Source organism: Rousettus aegyptiacus, unplaced genomic scaffold, assembly GCF_014176215.1.
Source record: "Rousettus aegyptiacus isolate mRouAeg1 unplaced genomic scaffold, mRouAeg1.p scaffold_m13_p_11, whole genome shotgun sequence".
Taxonomy (NCBI): Eukaryota; Metazoa; Chordata; class Mammalia; order Chiroptera; family Pteropodidae; genus Rousettus; species Rousettus aegyptiacus.
In genome coordinates, this window is record NW_023416286.1 from 16,145,701 (window position 1) to 16,163,120 (window position 17,420).

The following is a 17,420-nucleotide window of genomic DNA, read 5'->3' on the forward strand; positions in this document are numbered from 1 at the left end:
AAGTTTAGCTAAAGAAAGAGAATTTTAGCCTAGAGGAAAACACAAAAATAGAATATTACCAGCTGAAGAGTAATGTAATTATGAGGGATCATGTTGGTTCATTAATATCATCATTGTCTCTTTAGAATTAAAAATACATCTGCCAAAAATTTAGAACGTTTCTACTTCTAATAAATAAGCATATTTTTTGAAACTCGCCGACTCTCTAATACTAGCATCTATGGAGAATGTCCCAGGAATGCTTCAACACTTAGAAAACAAATTAGCTTGGTAGTGTTCATTTCCCTTGACATCTTCCCACTCACCCACACATGCATTTCTTTTGACCACTACGGACATTCCATGCTTTCTCCTTCCAGTAGTATCTGCCTTCCTGTTTCCATTTTCCTATGAGCCCTTCAGCTCTGCAGATACACTGCACCTAATTGAACCATGAATCTGAGTTCGAAGATACAAATGTCTCAGACTAGAAGGGATTCCTTTTCATTATGCTTTCCAAGTTCAGCAAGGTTTGCTTTAGTCGCTGACAGTCCGAAAGTTTTGTCCTCTTTCCCATTCCGCTTTTTTCTCTCGTTTCAAAATTCTACTCATTCAGGTTCTCCTTCAATGCAACAAACAAGTGTTTTTAATACTTTGCCCCACTTGATACATTTTCTAAATGTTATAAAAAGTTGAGGGGTTTTTTTCGTTTAAATTTACTGGAAATTTTCTGCAATCAAATCTCCGTAGAGTGGAAATCACTCAGAAAACTCTCTAAGAGCTCGTTTAGAATGATTTTCTTTCAGAAGAACTAGCAGAGACCTTTTCATGAGCCTGATGCTATGGAGCGCTCACAGCCATGTGCCCCAACAAAAGCACATGCTTGTACCATTACTCAGTATCATTGCAGCAACAAGGAAATTACAGGTTGGTGGTAATGGTGTTAAGTCAGTACTTGTTGGGATTACGTGACCCCTTTCAGTTGCCTGCAGCTCCACTCAGTTGTTTAATGGAAGCCATTTACTCCAAGGAGGCTCCTTTGCCACCAGTCCTTGTACCAGGGAGTGTCTTTAATCCTTGAGCCTGATTAATCCAGACATCTGAAGTTTGATTCTTTCAAGCACCAAAGCAAATATAGTATTTAAACCTGTTTCTATGGAATGTTAATGTATTTACCCTTCTTTGCATTTAAAATAGAGTATACTGAATATAATTTAACATTTCTGGATGAACCCTTACAGCATATGATGCTCTATGGCTGGGGCAATGTATAGCATTATCTGATTTTGTTTCAATTATTCAAGGCCCATACTCCTTTAAATTCTTGTCATACTTTTAATTTTTCTTTTTCTCCTTCACTATCAAGGTGTCAGCCTACTCATAATTACCAATGTGCCTGCTTTTATACTTCTCAGCAATTCTAATCTGATATATGCTTGGGAATGAGATAAATGTGCCACCACATTTAAAATACAAGTTTATAGATCTTAAGGGAGGCCTGAGAACCTCTCACATTCTTAACATACATGAACTTTGAGTATGATCCAGAAGAAATGAAGAAAGCTAGAAAGAAAATAAAGTGACTCATTGAACTCTATTCTAGAAAAAGTTTCCTTTGAGCAGCCAAAAATGGAAAATTATACTGTTCTTTGAGGTAAATTTCATATACGATAAAAGGCACAGATATCCATTCAGTATACAGCTTAATAAGTTTGGACAAACGTATATAGCTGTGTAACTATTACCCCAACCATGTCCGTGACCCCTGGAAATTCCCTTGTGCCATTTCAAGCCAATGTTCCCATCTTCCTGCCAGCACACAGACACCCAAGGACAACAGCTGTTCTGATTTCTATTGTACTTTTGCTTGCCCTTGAACTTTCCATAAATGGAATCATACAATATATACTCTTATATGTCTGGCTTCTTTTGTCCAGTATACCGTTTTGAAGGTTCAACTTGCTGCATGTATTACAGGTTCATTTCTTTTTATTGTTGAGTGGTAGTCCAAGGTACAAATATGGCATTATTTCCCCACCCATTCTTCTATTGATGGAATTTGGGTTGTTTCCAGCTTGGTGTTATTCTAAATAAAGTCCTATGATTAAGTATAAGTCTTTTGTGGACATATGCTTTTGTTTCTCTTTATTCTCTTAAGTAAATATCTTAGAATGGAATTTTTTTAATGGGTCTAATTTTACTATTTGTTTTTATAATAATATATATACATACTCACTTGTCAAATGTTATTTACTGGCCTTTAATTTTTAGAATTAACAAAGCAAATGAAATGTAACTATAGTTACAGAAGAAAGGAAAGACAAGAGGAAAGAGTATAGTTGGTAAAGAAACAGTACACTCGAAGGCCCTGAGGAAGAAAATATTTGATGTATTTGAGGATCTGAGTGAAGGCCTATTGCTGTGATGCCTCATCAGATTGCTTTTTTAACACTTCCAGAGAGTCTGCTTTTCCAAACCTGTATAATTTCTACATAAAGTCAACAGACAGATGTTGATTTTTATAGTCATCATACTTCTAAAACCCTAGAAAACGAATTCTCTGAAAATTAATTTTGTACTTAAAAACTGTTTTTAAATGGACAAAATAAAGAAAGCCCCCTCTTCCCCTTAAGTTATCTTATGAGATGGGTCATAAAACTTAAACTAAATTATAGAACTTTAGATAGTTTATCCTAGAAGAATAAATATGTCCCACATTATATCCATCAATTACTCACTCATGTCACAGGTTGGAAAGAATCACTCCAAAATGAAAAGTGGTTTTAGGGATCTGGGACATTTCTTTTCTTCTTCAAAAGCTTCCTTTAGTCTTAAACCAGATTTAAAAGTGTATGGAAATTAAGTTAAAATTAGTCATTAATGGCTTTCTTCTTTTGATTTATATAACTTCCAAACAATTATTGTTTATGAGTATTACCTTATGAATCTTCAGAATTAACTGGTTTTTAAAAAGTTAGGTCAAACAAACATTCTAGTCATCATGTTATTTTTTACAGTTGTGAGCAAGGAACCCACAGCAAGTTCCTGCTACCTCTCATATTTTATATGGAATGTTTCCTATAACATCTCAGACTTGAAATTTAAATATTTTTTCATACCTGTAAAAACCAAAGTTGAATGTAATAAATAAGAGACCATGTTACTGACTGAGAACACAGCACTAAAACAACAGAACTGTCTTTTAATAATGGGTGGCTCACAATAGCCGAAGTCCAACCTACATAAAACATTGCTCTGCTTTGGTTTGCTTGAATGTGAAATTCCAGTTGGAAAACATTCACTGGGGGGATTCACAGGAGAATAACAACATCTGGACTCAGCAACAGTAGAGTAGAAACAGATGGGGACTTTGTGGAAGGAGAGGTGTGGCTCTTCTGCTGAGAGCTGCTCAACCCATGAGTTTTCCTTTGTTTTCTTAATAATAATAAACAAGTAGGAAAACAAAGAAATTGTTTAGATGTCTCTACCTAATTAGCTTTAAAAAGTATTTTATGACTCTAGAACTCCCCAAAGAAATTGTACATTTGTATCACAGAATGCCATAGTAATAAAATATTGACTGTCAATGAAAATATCAGTAAAGACCATGTCATTTTTTTTATGCCAGAAATAGTTCATTGGATTTCAAATGCAGGCTAATGCTTAATTTGTGGTTTTCCACCATCCTCACCGCACACCTTTAAATAAAAGGTAAATAGCTACAACATAGTTTATTGCATATATTTTATACATTGAGATATATATATTCTATATGTATCTTCAGAATTCACTGCCTGGGTTCTAATCCTGGTTCGGTGGTTCACTAACTGTGCCCTTAGGCAAGCAATCAGTTTATTTAACTTTCTTTTGATTCACTGTCTTCATCTGTAAAATGAAAATATCTTAGAGAGTTGATGTGAAAATTAAATTAATTAACTGAATATAAGCACTTAAAATAATGCCAGCACATAGTAGGCACTCGATATGTGTTAGCTATTCTTATCTTATTCTAATCTTGCAGCAGGCCTTCCTTCAGGCTTATCATTTATAGATTATGACATTGCCATCCTTCTCGTGCCCTATGTGATAGGAAATCACGTGTTGCCTCAGGAACCAGTGGAAAGGACATGGTGTTGGCATCAAGAGATTCTTCCTCAGCCCAGTGATGGTTGTGTATCTTAAGCACGTCCTCACTCTCTGAGCCTCCCACCGCAACGTAAATGCAACGAGACCTCATACACCCATTCACCTGGGCCGCTGCCTAGAATGTACATAAGAAGCAGTTCTTAATTACTGGGAAAAAGTGCAGCTCTATAAGAACCTCTGAGAAATTGTTTATCATGAGCCCTTCATTTTTAAGTTTTTCAAAAAAGTTATTACAGGCAACAAAATTCTTAGGATAAATCAGATAAAGAAATAATTCCCATCAGTTGTGAAAGCTACATTAAACCAATTTTGAAAACTAAATTCTAATTTTAGGCCAGTTGGGCATCCGATGGTCTAGCTCCAGTTTCTGCCACCTGTAAGCCAGGATTTCCTGCCTTCGGGGGTACCACAGGTAATGAAAATAAGCAAAACAAGACAATACAGATCTTTAGGAATTGTGGAAAACTGGATTGTATAGGCCCCACCAAAAAAGGATTTGAATTAAAACTTTTTGTCCAAAACTCATCTGTAGGCCAAAGTCAATCCTCAGGCGACCAGACATCAACTTTTGTTTTTGTTTTTTAATTGTATACCTGAATGAATGAGGTTTACATTAACTGGTATTTAGTCCTTTTATTTGCAGTTTTACACAGTTTTTTGCTGAACTACTCTTATCGAATTCCTAGGTGTTTAATTGAGATTGGCTTTTCTTCTCCTCTATCATCTGGCAATGATGCTATCACCGTACATATTTGGCAGCTGGCAGCAGTAAGACACTATTAAGGGATATGCCTAGTGGCTTTTAAGCGTTCATTGAAGCTATATCCAGTGAAGTAACTGGAGTCATTCAATATACACTCAGCAGGCATTTTGAGAGTGACTACTCAGTATAATCAAACATCACGAAGGCATCTAGGCAGGTTTTTCCATTTTTAGGCTCTTATTTCACTAGAAGAATTTGGTTTAACAAATCAGGTCATCAGTTTCCTTTCTTATTTCTTTAGATAAACTGATGTCTTCCATTTATCAGGTGCAGAATGGTTTTTCCTTGTTACTTATGAGTAAAATCACAATAAATCTGTTTCTAATCTTGACATTTCTGAGCCTCTCAAAAGTTCTTCTGAACTCTGATTAAGTTGTCTCAGTCAGTATATGCAAAACCCGGGCACTGTGCTCAACCACACACCGAGGGTTATAGGCTTTTTGCCCTTCTGGAGTTTGTGATCTAAAATGACCCCCTGTGACTCTGATAGACACAAAATGGATAAACAGAATTGTAATTGCAGTACAAAAACAGACAAAATACAGAGCTGATTTGGGGGAAAAATAAAGCTTATGTTTGTTGTTATAGCAGAGCCGTGGCTATTACTTTAGTTCCACGTACATTTTTTGTTTGCTCTCAGAATTCAGGTTGTTTTTCTCATTTTACAGTTGAAGAAACTGAAGCTTGACCAGTTAAATGCCCCCACAAAATCCACTCAGAGGCAGACAGACAAGAACTCAGGCTCCTGACTTGACAGGCCATCCTCTGCAGTGCACACGAATGGCTTCCTCCTAATTGCATTAAATAATAATTGTCCAACGCTGGGCCACACAGACAAGTCTTCTCGCAATGTGTTAACTTATGTTAAATGTGAGATGATGATGACGATACTTTTTTTCAGTTTAATAAATTTGATCGAATGAAAACTCTATGCCTGTCATTATTCTGAGCCCTTAGATAACAAAGATGACTTTCTTAAGGAAGACAAGCTTGTGAAAAACAATTACTGCAAGGTAATCAGTGCTGTAAGGGAGGCATAAAATGGTGGTGGTGGGGGAGGGGGGGAAACAGAAGAAGCTCCTTGTCTCTGCCTAGGGATATCAGGGAAAATTTAAGTAGAAGTTCACCAGATGGACAAAGCATAGAAGGGCATCTGTGCAACAGGAACAGCATGTACAAAATCTAGGAGAAGAGAGTGTGGCTTCTCTAAGAAACTGCATACAGTATGTAAGATATTTGCATTAATGTAGGAAATGTGCCAGACCTTAAAGGGCCTTCTATACCATGCTAAGACATTGGGTCAATTTTTTAGACAACTGAGTGTCACTAAAGGGGACTCTCTAGGGGAGTAGCATAGTCAGATTTGCATTTTAAAAAGGATGCGTGGAATGAATTAGAGGAAGGCAAAATAGTGGCAGGGGAATATTAGGAAATTAATGAAATGATGCAAGCAAGAAATGGTAAGGCAGTGCAAAGGGGCTAGGACAAGCAAGGATAACATTGACGGTTTTGGGTGACTTACTAGATGCAAGGAACAGGTAAAAAAGAAAGAAAAAGGACGATCGAACAGACTCCTAAGTTTCTAATCGGGGTGAGGGAGTCAGCCATGAGGTGGATCTTTCAAAATGCAGAGCAGTTTTGGGGGGAGAAAAGGTTGTTTTGGGATCCAGGTTGAGATGACTATTTTGAAAACAGAAGGAGCAGAGGTGAGAGCTGGAAATGCATATGTGAGAATTTTCATCTTGTGGATGTTAGTCGAAGCCCTAAGTGTGGATAAGTTTGCCTGCAAAAGTGTAGAGAGTAAAAGAACAATACCGGGATGACCAATATTCAAGAGTAAGAAGAAGAAGAAAAGAAACTGACAAAGAGAAATAAGAAGTGGCTTGAAAATAGAAGGAAACCTAGGAGAGAATGTGGTCATGGAAATGCAGGGAAATGAGTGTCAAATGTCATCAAGAGGCCAAGTAGGACATAATCTGAAAAGAAGACAATGAATTTATTTGTTCAAATTGGTGAATTAATCATTAAGTACCTGTTAAATGCATATACTATTCAAGGCACTGAGGATAAATCGGTGAACAAAATAGAAAATAAAAATCTCTGCGCTCTAAACTTACATTCTAGTGGGAGATATTGATAATAAACAAATAAATATGTAAAATTTTAATATATTGGATAATTATTATGGAGAAAAATAAAACAGGTAAGGAGGTACAGAGTTGGGGTTGGGAGAGGTGTGAATGCAATGTAAAATAAAGTGAATAAAAAGTTTTAGTGAGCAAGTGCAAAGATCTTGAAATCATAGCGATTTTTACTGGAATCAGCTTCAATCTAGTGAAGGTAAAAGCTAGATTGCAATGAATCAATGGGGAAAAAAAGAAGACAAGAGCTGATAATAAAAGAAGAAATGGAGTAAATAACTCCTCTAAGAAGCCTGATGCTAAAGGGAAGAGATGGGATCCTAAGCACAGGTAGAAAAGACGAGGTAAAGTGGAATAAGAAGCATTTGGAAACCGTTTGTAGTTTGGAGGCCAGGAAGTGGGGTTGAAAAGTTGCATAAGTCCAGGGAACACCACTGGCTTGTAATCTGTATGTGTGCTTTTCCCTGGAATTGTGAAAAAGTGTGTTCCCAATTCATCTTCTCCATTAACTCCATTTTTTGCTATGAATTAGGAAGCAAAAACATCAATTTTCAATGAGAAGCACAGGGGTGTCATGACTGGTTTGACTGGTTGAGACAGAGATAATAAAGAAATATATAAAATTTATTAAAAGAGCTGATGTCATAAATGGAAATGGAAGTTGAATTTAGGGACAAAGAAAACGGTGGCTGAAGGGTACTGAGAACTCAGATGGTTAGGCCACATACTGTGCCCTTCATGTTTATCATCTTACTTAATGTTATCAACAGTCTGGCAAGAAGAAATTATTCTTACTTTATGGATAAAAAAACTGAAGTCCTTAGCAATAAAGTACCATGCACAAGCTCATGCAGCTGGGAGGGGAGAAAGCCAAGATTCCAGAGACAGTGAACTTTTCTCTACAATGAGCTGCTTGAGATACAAAGAGGAATAGGATATATGATTCCTGCTTTCACCTCTCACATGCTATTGGGAACAAAAGCATATAAATAACTATAAAATAATGAGATGAATGGGAAACTGGTTTATGAGCAAAGTACTGTGGGAATATAGACTTATAAATTCTCCCAGGCGCCTGTATATTTATGGTTAGCAGGGAGGGAGAACAGGAATAACAAAGACAGAATATTAAAAAATTCTCATAATGATACAATGAGTATCCTTCACTGACACTTTATTTTAAAATATGTACCCAACATTAATCATTTAGAAGCAACAGTTTCTTAAGTTTATATGTAGTTAATTATCATGAGCCTCATTCACCGATTTTAAAAGTACAGAGTTTAAGACTCATACATTTAAAGTGAAGCATTTCAAGATACCGAAACTTTTACATTTTGTTTAAGAAATGATGGAAATAAGAATATAAAATATAGATATAGATAAATATTGTATTTTGCATAAAGAAACATTGGAAGGACAAATCAGAAGTCTCTTGGAAAGGAGTGTGGGCAATGGGTTAGAAGAGACAAGGATGGAAGGGAGACTTTTCTAAGTGTATCTTTTCATATAGTTTTATTTATGATGCATATAAATGTTTTACATATTTAAAAAAGAAAAAAGAAAACCTTAAAATTAAAAACACACTGAAACAAATTAACCAAACTGTGTATCAAATCAATAAGATAAGCAGAGACAAGAATTTTGAATGAATTCCTTAACACAATGCTCTGATTATACATTTTTTATATTCTAATGACAAAGAGAATTTTGAAGACATCTTAAAATTCATCCTGTACTTTTGAGTTGCTATTGTAGCATTTTTTGAAACTATTTTGTGTATATTATAGGATAAATATTTTGATATTTTTAGGAACCAAGAGGTTTAGTGTAAGAAAAATGGTGTACAAATACCTAATTGTAGAAGTTAAAAACAAAATGAAATGTTAAAATCTGAATTTGCTATGCATCAAAAGGACACAAGCAACAGGTGAAAAAGCAACTTATAAAATGGAAGAAAATATTTGTAAATTATATAGCTAATAAAGGATTAATATCCAGAATATATAAAGAACTCCAACAACTCAACAACAAAAATAATAACTTGATTTCGACTTGAATAGATGTTTCTCCAAAGAAGATATACAAATGGCCAATAAGCATATGAAAAGATGTCCAATATCACTAACCATTAGGGAAATTCAAATCAAAACCACATTAAAATATCATCTCACACTCATTAGGATCGCTACTACGAAAAAAACAAACAAACAAGTGTTGGCAAGGATATGAAGAAATTACAACCCTTGTGCACGCTATCAGTGGAAATATAAAATGGTGAAGCTGCTATGGAAAACATTATAGTGGTTCCAAAAGTAATTAAACATAGAATTACCATATAATCCAGCAATTCCACTTCTGGTTATATACTCAAAAGAACTGAAAGCAGGGTCTTAAAGAGGTATTTGTACACATACATTTATATTAGCATTATTCACAATAGCCAAGAGGTAAAAGCAACCCAAATGTCCATTAACTGATGAATGGATAAACGAAATGTGGTATATTCATACAATGGAATATTATTCAGCCTTATAAAGGAAAGAAGTTCTGAGACTGAAATAAATGGTGTAAATGATAGAGACTCTGTTTATCCCTTTGTGCTGCAGTGGTTTGTTACATGTGGATTGTGAGTTTATTTGCCCTGGATTTTAGAATTCCAAAGACAAATGCAATGATAGTCTCCACAAGGAATGGGACAAATTCCCTATTTCTCCAAACTATCCTGCCAACTACGCCAATTGTCCAAGTCAAGCTTTTTTTCTTGGGCTTATGCACAGGTGGCTTCGCTTGTTCCTTAAGGCCTTTGAGCCAGTTCAAACCTGCGACAGCACTTTGCTTAATATACTTAAATATGCGGAGCCCAGTGAGGCAACAACTAAGTAAGGATGCAGACACATAAACGAATAAGATTGCAAGCCTGCTAGGGTTTATTCAAACCAGATCCTGATGGCTTTCAGTCCTAGCAGACCACCCGGTGATGCTGGCTGAGACAGACACATGATGAGCAGGAACGGTGAGCAGGAACAGCGCCGTATCAATGCTGGGTCAGTTGCCGGTCGATCAACCATCGATCGGTGAAGAGGCCTCTTGTTTGGATGGGCAGAGTCTTAGGCCAAAAAGTAACTCAAGGGATGGAGAAACACACTCTTGTGAGACAGAGAGTGCTTTGATTCAGGCAGAGTCCTGGAGATTTTATGTGTAGCGGTGACGTCTTCAGTGTCTTATCAGTCAGGTGCACGGCTGTCTGGTTATCACTCTTGGTCAAAACAATTTCACTCTTGGGGTAAACAATTTCAGTTCGGCAAAACAAGTTGGTTACATTTCTGAGGTTTAACATTAGTGGAGCCATTTTACACACATGTAATATAATTCAAATCTAGTTCACACAAGGGCAAATAAACTCACAATCCACATGTAACAAACCACTGCAACACTCTGGAGATCAAATCAAAGTTGTGATGGAAACAAGGAGCAGCAGCAAGGAAATGTCACCTGGGATCTAGATGAACAAGCCATACAACTAGGGAAAAATCCAAGAAATGACACCGCAATGGCGGGGCGGGGTTGCCTGGTCTCGATAGGCTGAGTGAGATGGAGGCTGCAGCAGCAGCAGCAGTGGCAGTGGTAGACACATCTTAAAGGGGCCAGGTCCACGAGTGGATTTTCTTGGTGATCCTCAGTGAGTCAGGCGCTCCTTGCTGAGCATTGCCAAGGCAGCTGGCCTTGGTTTCTGGTGTGGCCTTTTGAGGCAACTATAAGTGCAGTATCTTTAGATCGCTTGCTGTATCTTAACAGATGGCTCCGAAGGGGTAGAGGCTTGGGCTAAATTTAGCCTGCAGCTGAACCCCTCTCAGGACTGTGCCACTGAACACCTGCTTCACAAATCCACACTAGTAAAATTGGGAGACTTAGGAGTTTTGCTTAGTACATAGAAACAGACATGGAAAGAGAGCCAATGAGAAGACAAAGAAGCAGAAATCATATGAAAAAAAATAGAACAGAAATCTAGATATAATGGAATCATGTAATCTAACAGATGCAGAGTTCAAAACATTGGTTATAAAGATTTCGATGAACTTTTAGGAAGTATAGATAAATTTAGTGAGAACTTCAACAAAGAGATAAAAAACATAAAAATGGAAATGGAAATTGTAAAACGAAACCAGTCAGAAATGAAGAACACATTATCTGAGATGAGAAGTATATTAAATGGAATAAACAAAGGAATAGACAAAGTGAATAAGAAAAGGATCAAATGCCCTATCAAGAGGATGGGAAAGCCAAGGACACGCAATCAGAATGGCAAGAGATAAGATGCCAAGACTATAAAAATAATTTAAGGAGCATATGAGACACTATTAAGGGTCCAAATATTCATCTGATCAGTGTAATTGAAGAAAATCAAGATGTTGAACAGCTATTTGAAGAAATAATAATGAAAAACTTCCCTAACCTGCTGAAGGAAATGGATATAAAACCCCAGGAAGCTCAGAGAATTCCAAAAATTAAGGATCCAAAGAGGCCCACACCAAGACACATCATAATTAAAATGCCAAAGGTTAAATACAAAGAAAGAATATTAAAAGCAGCAAGAGAAAAACAGTTACCTACAAGGGAACACCCGTAAGACTGGCAGCTGATTTCTCAAAAGAAATTATGCAGGACAGAAGGGTGGCAAAAATTATTCGACAGAATGAAGACCCAGAATCTACCACCAAGAATACTTTTTCCAGCAAAGCTATCATTTAGAGTTGAAGGACAGAAAAGAGCTTCCCAGATAAAAATAAGCTGAAGGAATTTATCACCACCAAGCCAGTATTACAGGAAATGTTGTAGGGACTTCTTTAAGAAGAAAAAATACAAAAGACTCACTTCAGATTAAAAGACACACAGAGACTAAAAGGAAGGGGATGGAAAAAGATATTGCTTTGATGGACCTAGAAGATAAGTCAGACAGAGAAAGATAAACACTATATGATTTCACTTATATGAGGAATCTAAGTAGTACAAAGAACAAACTAATCAAAAACAGACTCACAAATATAGTGGACAATTTGGTGACAGACAGAGGGGAGGGGGACTTGGGGGCCTGGAAGAATGGGGTGAAGGGTTAAAGAAGTACAAGTTAATAGCTGACAAATGGTCACAGGGATGGGAAGCATGGCATAAGGAATGCAATTAGCATAATACAATGGCTAGGTGGAGGGTCAGGGGAGGGAGAAAGCAATTGGGGGATCATTTTACTACCTATATAGATATCTAACCAATGTACTGTATACTTGAAACTAATACAAACAAACAAACACATAAACAAACAAACAAACAAAGAGGGAAGGAAGGAAGGATAGAAGGAAAGAAGGAAGGAAGGAAGGAAGGAAGGAAGGAAGGAAGGAAGGAAGGAAGGAAGGAAGGAAGGAAGGAAAGATATTCTGATACATGCTACAGCATGAATTAAACTTAAAGACATTATGTTAGGTAAAATAAACCAGTCACAAAAAGACAAATACTGTATGATTCTGTTTGTATGAGGTACCTAGAGAAAGTAAATTCATAGGGACGAAAAATATAATGGTGGTTGCCAGGCGCTAGAGGTAGAGGATGAGAAGCTGCTGTTTAACAGGTACAGAGTTTCAGTTTTGCAAGATAAAAAGTTCTGGAAATTGATTGCATAGCTGAGCTGTACAGATAAAAATGGTTAAGATGGTAAATTTTATGTTATAGGTCTGTTACCAAAATTTCAAAAAATCTGAATCAAAATAGCACTATGAGCTCATGATTTTTAAAAATGCATTTTTAGCTATCCTTTAAAAGAGCCATAAGCAATGTCACCCTTGATCTTGGTTGCTAAATTCTATTTTCTACCACAGAAAACCAGAATTCTTTTAAGAAATGGCTGAGATCAGCTCTAGGAAGAGAAACACAAGTTGATCCCAGGACATCTTAATGTGACAAAAAAAAAGCAAGAAAGCACTGAAAGACCAATTGGGAGGTGCCAAAAGGACACAGGAGCTAGTCTCAAGAGGCTCCCACTGGACAGATCCAAACAATTTGGACAACGAAAGGAATAATCGATTACAAAATATTAAATGTTTAAAAACTCCATCAGTTAATGGAGAGAAAATTATTATTTTACTCTAAAAGTTTTAATTAAAGGGAAGAATTAAGTATTTATCTTGCCTTTTTGTAAGGAACTATTCATCCCCAGTAGATGAGGGGAAGCTCTACAGAAGAACACAGTTAAAATTTAGGGAAGAATAATAAAAACAGAAAATCACCATTTGCTATCTTCAATAAATTGGTTGATTCAGACAGAGATTATAAGTGGCATCTAAAACCATTATGTAAAATGTTGTGATGGAACAAGATAGTCACATAGTGCTAATGTAACCCACAGATTACTTAGTAATTGGAAAGGAAAATATTATCAACAACTGTGAATGGTCTGAGAAAACCCTACTTGTAAACTGACAAGTTACCCTGCTATTTTCTTGGGTGCCTTTACAAGACACAGGACTCCTAAATTAGTGAGAATTTATTTCTCATAGTGTATTAGTATTTTTGTCCTGGTTACCCAAAACCCTACAGGGGAAATGAAGAAGGCTAGGTGACACCTCCACATAGTGGGTTGTATAACAGTAAAAGTACCCTGAGCTTAGGGAAACCTAATCTTTTATGCTGGGCAGTAAGCATGCCTGCCCTTGGCTATAGAGAGAGTCATTATCTTACCTTCCAAGGCTGTTTGCTACCCAAAGATAGACTGGGGGGCAGAGGGGTGTGTGGCGGGAAGGACAATCAGTGCCTCACTCACAAGTTGTGCAGAAAAGTGAGAGACCCATGTAGAACCGTCTCCCCAATACATACTCACAGTGGAGTGATCTAGCTATTGACCTTTATTGAATGTCTTTATTCTTAGAAGATATATTTTGGCGGGCCATGTATATCTGCAACGTATTTTCAAACTGTTGAGCAACATACACATTCTCTCTTTCACATTCTCTCTCTCTCTCTCTCTCTCTCTCTCTCTCTCTCTCTCTCTCATTAGATTGAACTACAGGAAATTGTTTCTATTTAACCACCTTTACAACTTCATATATAGCTCAACCTAATAAATAGATAAATAAAACAAGTATAGCAAATGTGAACAGTTGTCGAAATCTGGGGGTGGATATATAAATGTTATTGTACTATTCCTTGAACTTTTCTGATTATTTGAAAATTTGATTAATAAAATTTGAAAAAACAAACAAAATAAGAAAAAAGATAACAGTTTGACATAAGAACTCACAGGAAGTGAATCCTGCCTTTGCTGCTTAGTAGCTATATGAAAGCAATGAGGCCAAAAGAAGGTTCTTGGGAAGGGAAGGGGAACTGAAGGAGGCTTAATTCTGTGCAAATCATCTGTGGGACATCCACCCACATTGTCTCAATGAGCATAACCCTACTAAAAATAGTGTGCTTTAGCACAAATTTCCTAAACACTAGATTTTGGCTCCTCAGGTCTAACAACCAGATGCTAAGTGATTTGGGTGAGGGACTTAACTTCTCGGAGGACTTAGTATTGAGTAGATCTGAAGAATGAAGAGGAAAAAGTAGTTTAGGATGACTTCCAGATTTCTGGCTGAAGTGACAGCTCAGGAAGAGGAGGCGTAAGCATCCCTGAGGGGTGTGGTGCGGGATGGTTGGTATTTCAGGCCAAAGCACTCAAAGAGGAAAAAGAGACTTTTTCTTGGAAGTGGTACGGGAACTCAGGATTTCCTCCTGTACCTCCACCTGATGAAGAGTAACAGAGCAATCATGTCTTTTTATTTTTCAAATGTTCCATAACGAGCATATATTGCTTTATTTTTAAAATAGTTTTATGGCGTAAAGCTCAGAAACAGCAAAAACTCATAAAAGGTTTTGCATATGAGGAAATATATTTTTAATTGAGCAATTATGAGTATGAGCTAAAATTAAGTTTCTAAGTGCATACATTTGAACTGATAAAATAAATTTATATCAAGCAATTTATAATAATAAGATGCAGTTTGATGTGTTTGGGCAGTAGTTGAGGGAGAAACTGACAACAGCAAAAACCACAGGATGGGGGCGCCTGCACGGGGAGCAGAGGTGGCATCCGGAAGAGAGGTGGGCAGTGACAGACAATTCTCACCACTGGAATGCCAGGAGAAACAGTAGACATGACGGGGCAGCTGGGGATGAGCCATCCAGGATCCCCGTGGAAGGAAAACAAAACAGGGTGGGGTGTTTGGGGGTCCAGTAACAACATCAGGAACACAGTCTACTAATAACAGCCACAGATGGCTCACTGATTAAATTTCCAAGCATTAGTCATAGATTATCCCTGACCCTCACTGTAACCCTATAAGTAGAATTGTTATGTTTGGTTTGGTTTTGTCAGAGTTAAAATAAATAAATAAATTTAAGAAAAGGCAAATAGTATAGAAGGATTTTCAACAAAAAGCAATGGTTCCTTGCTTTTTACATCTCAGCCTCTGTTCTACTTTGCAAGTGCAACCACTTTTACCTTCCTGGATCTTAATTCTCTTGCTGATGCCCTCCAAGTGTATAAATTTGATTGAGCCGTTATATATAATATTACTTATTGATTCTTGCAATGACAGATAAAGATTCAGCTTACTTAATATCAACCCCGCACACAACATTTTTAGTTTTGTTGTTCACTTTCCAACTTCTTTATTTCTCTCAAATACAGACAGCATCACTTGGCTCATTTTATGAGAGGAGGATATTGAAGCTCCTACTTCTCCTAGATTACCCACCTCCACTTCTACCTCCAAACTTTTTGTAAAGCTATAGTCATCCCTCAGTACCTGTGGGATATTGGTTCCAGGACCCACCTTGGATACCAAAGTCCATGGATGCTCATGTTCCTTATATAGAATGGTGCAGAACAATGCATATAGTCGGCCCTTCACATTCGCAGATTCCCAAACTCAGACCGAAAATACCGGTTTTGATCTGAGGTTGGTTGAATCCATGGATGCAGAACCCATGGATACGGAGGGCCAACTATACCCTTAGCTTTCTATGACTGAGAACATTTACATTTCATTCTGTAACCATAGTTAAGTCTATAGTTTGTCTTGAGGTTGGAGTCTAACAGTAACCAATAATGACCATTAACACTATCATGTTTATGAAAGCTTTCCTGCACAAAACCAAGAAGTGTATTTCTGTCTCTGTAATCACATCACAGCCCTCTGCTGCTCAATTGCTCAAAATTATAGTTGTTTGATTTTTTTCTAGTATTTTCTTGTTAAAGCAGAAACCTTTGTCATCTTGCTCATTCTGTCTACTGCTTTGAGTCCCGTCTCTTTTTTCTTTTTGAAACCCATTGACGTCCTATTCTAACTTGATTCATATTTGTATTGGGACTTTCTTACAGTCTTTTATGAAACTTCTAGTTGCTTTTCTTCTCTTCATGCGTTTTTTTGTTGGTTTGTTTGTTTGTTTTGCTTATAGTGTCTCTACGAGTTCATTCAACTCCATGTTCTACAGCATTCTTTTCTTTCCTGGAGCCTTATTCTTGCTCAAGTATGAACTGGTGTCACCCACACAGCTGACATTCGTGGTCACACTCGCTGTTTCCTAACTCCTGCATCTTCCTCGTGTTACTTTGTTGTTCTACTGATGGAGGACATGCTCAAATAAATTCTCAAGAAATGTGTACAGCAAGTAAGCTGAGTCTTCGCATGTCTAACAATGTCTTTATTTTGCCCTCACGAGCAATTTAACTAGACATAGGTTTCTCAGGTTTAAAATCATTTCCCCTGAATTTTGAAGCTATTTACCATTGCTTCTAGTGTAGCTAAAACAGCATGATTCTTGTTTCTCATGGGAGCTGATGTGTCCCCACCCCAGGAAAAGCCCTCGGGGTTTTCTCTGTATAGCTTATTGTTCTGATACTTCCAAGTGATGTGTGTGGCCTTGTCCATTGTCCCTAATCAAAACTCAGGAGGCCCTTTTTAATTGAAATCTCACATCTTTAGTTCGGGAAATTTTCATTGCATTGTTTCTTTGGTGTCTTTTCCTCCCTTGGTCTTTTCTGCTCTTTCTGGAATTCCTATTTCTCTCTCACAGTACTCCCTTTGGACTGGTTGTGTGTGTGATTGTGCATGTGTGTTTAATACTCTCATATTTTACATTTTTGCTCCAGGTTTTGAGAGATTTTCTCTAATTTATCTTACAATCCCCTATTCAGTATTCCATTTCTAAGGGTTCTTTCCCACTTTGATTCTTATTTAATAAATGCAGCATCATTTCATATCTTTTAAGTGATGAATAATTAGTTTTGTAGGGTCTTTGATTCTTCTCATATTTCCTGAATTGTATGTTTCCTTTTGGATCAGTTTTTTTAATGTCTA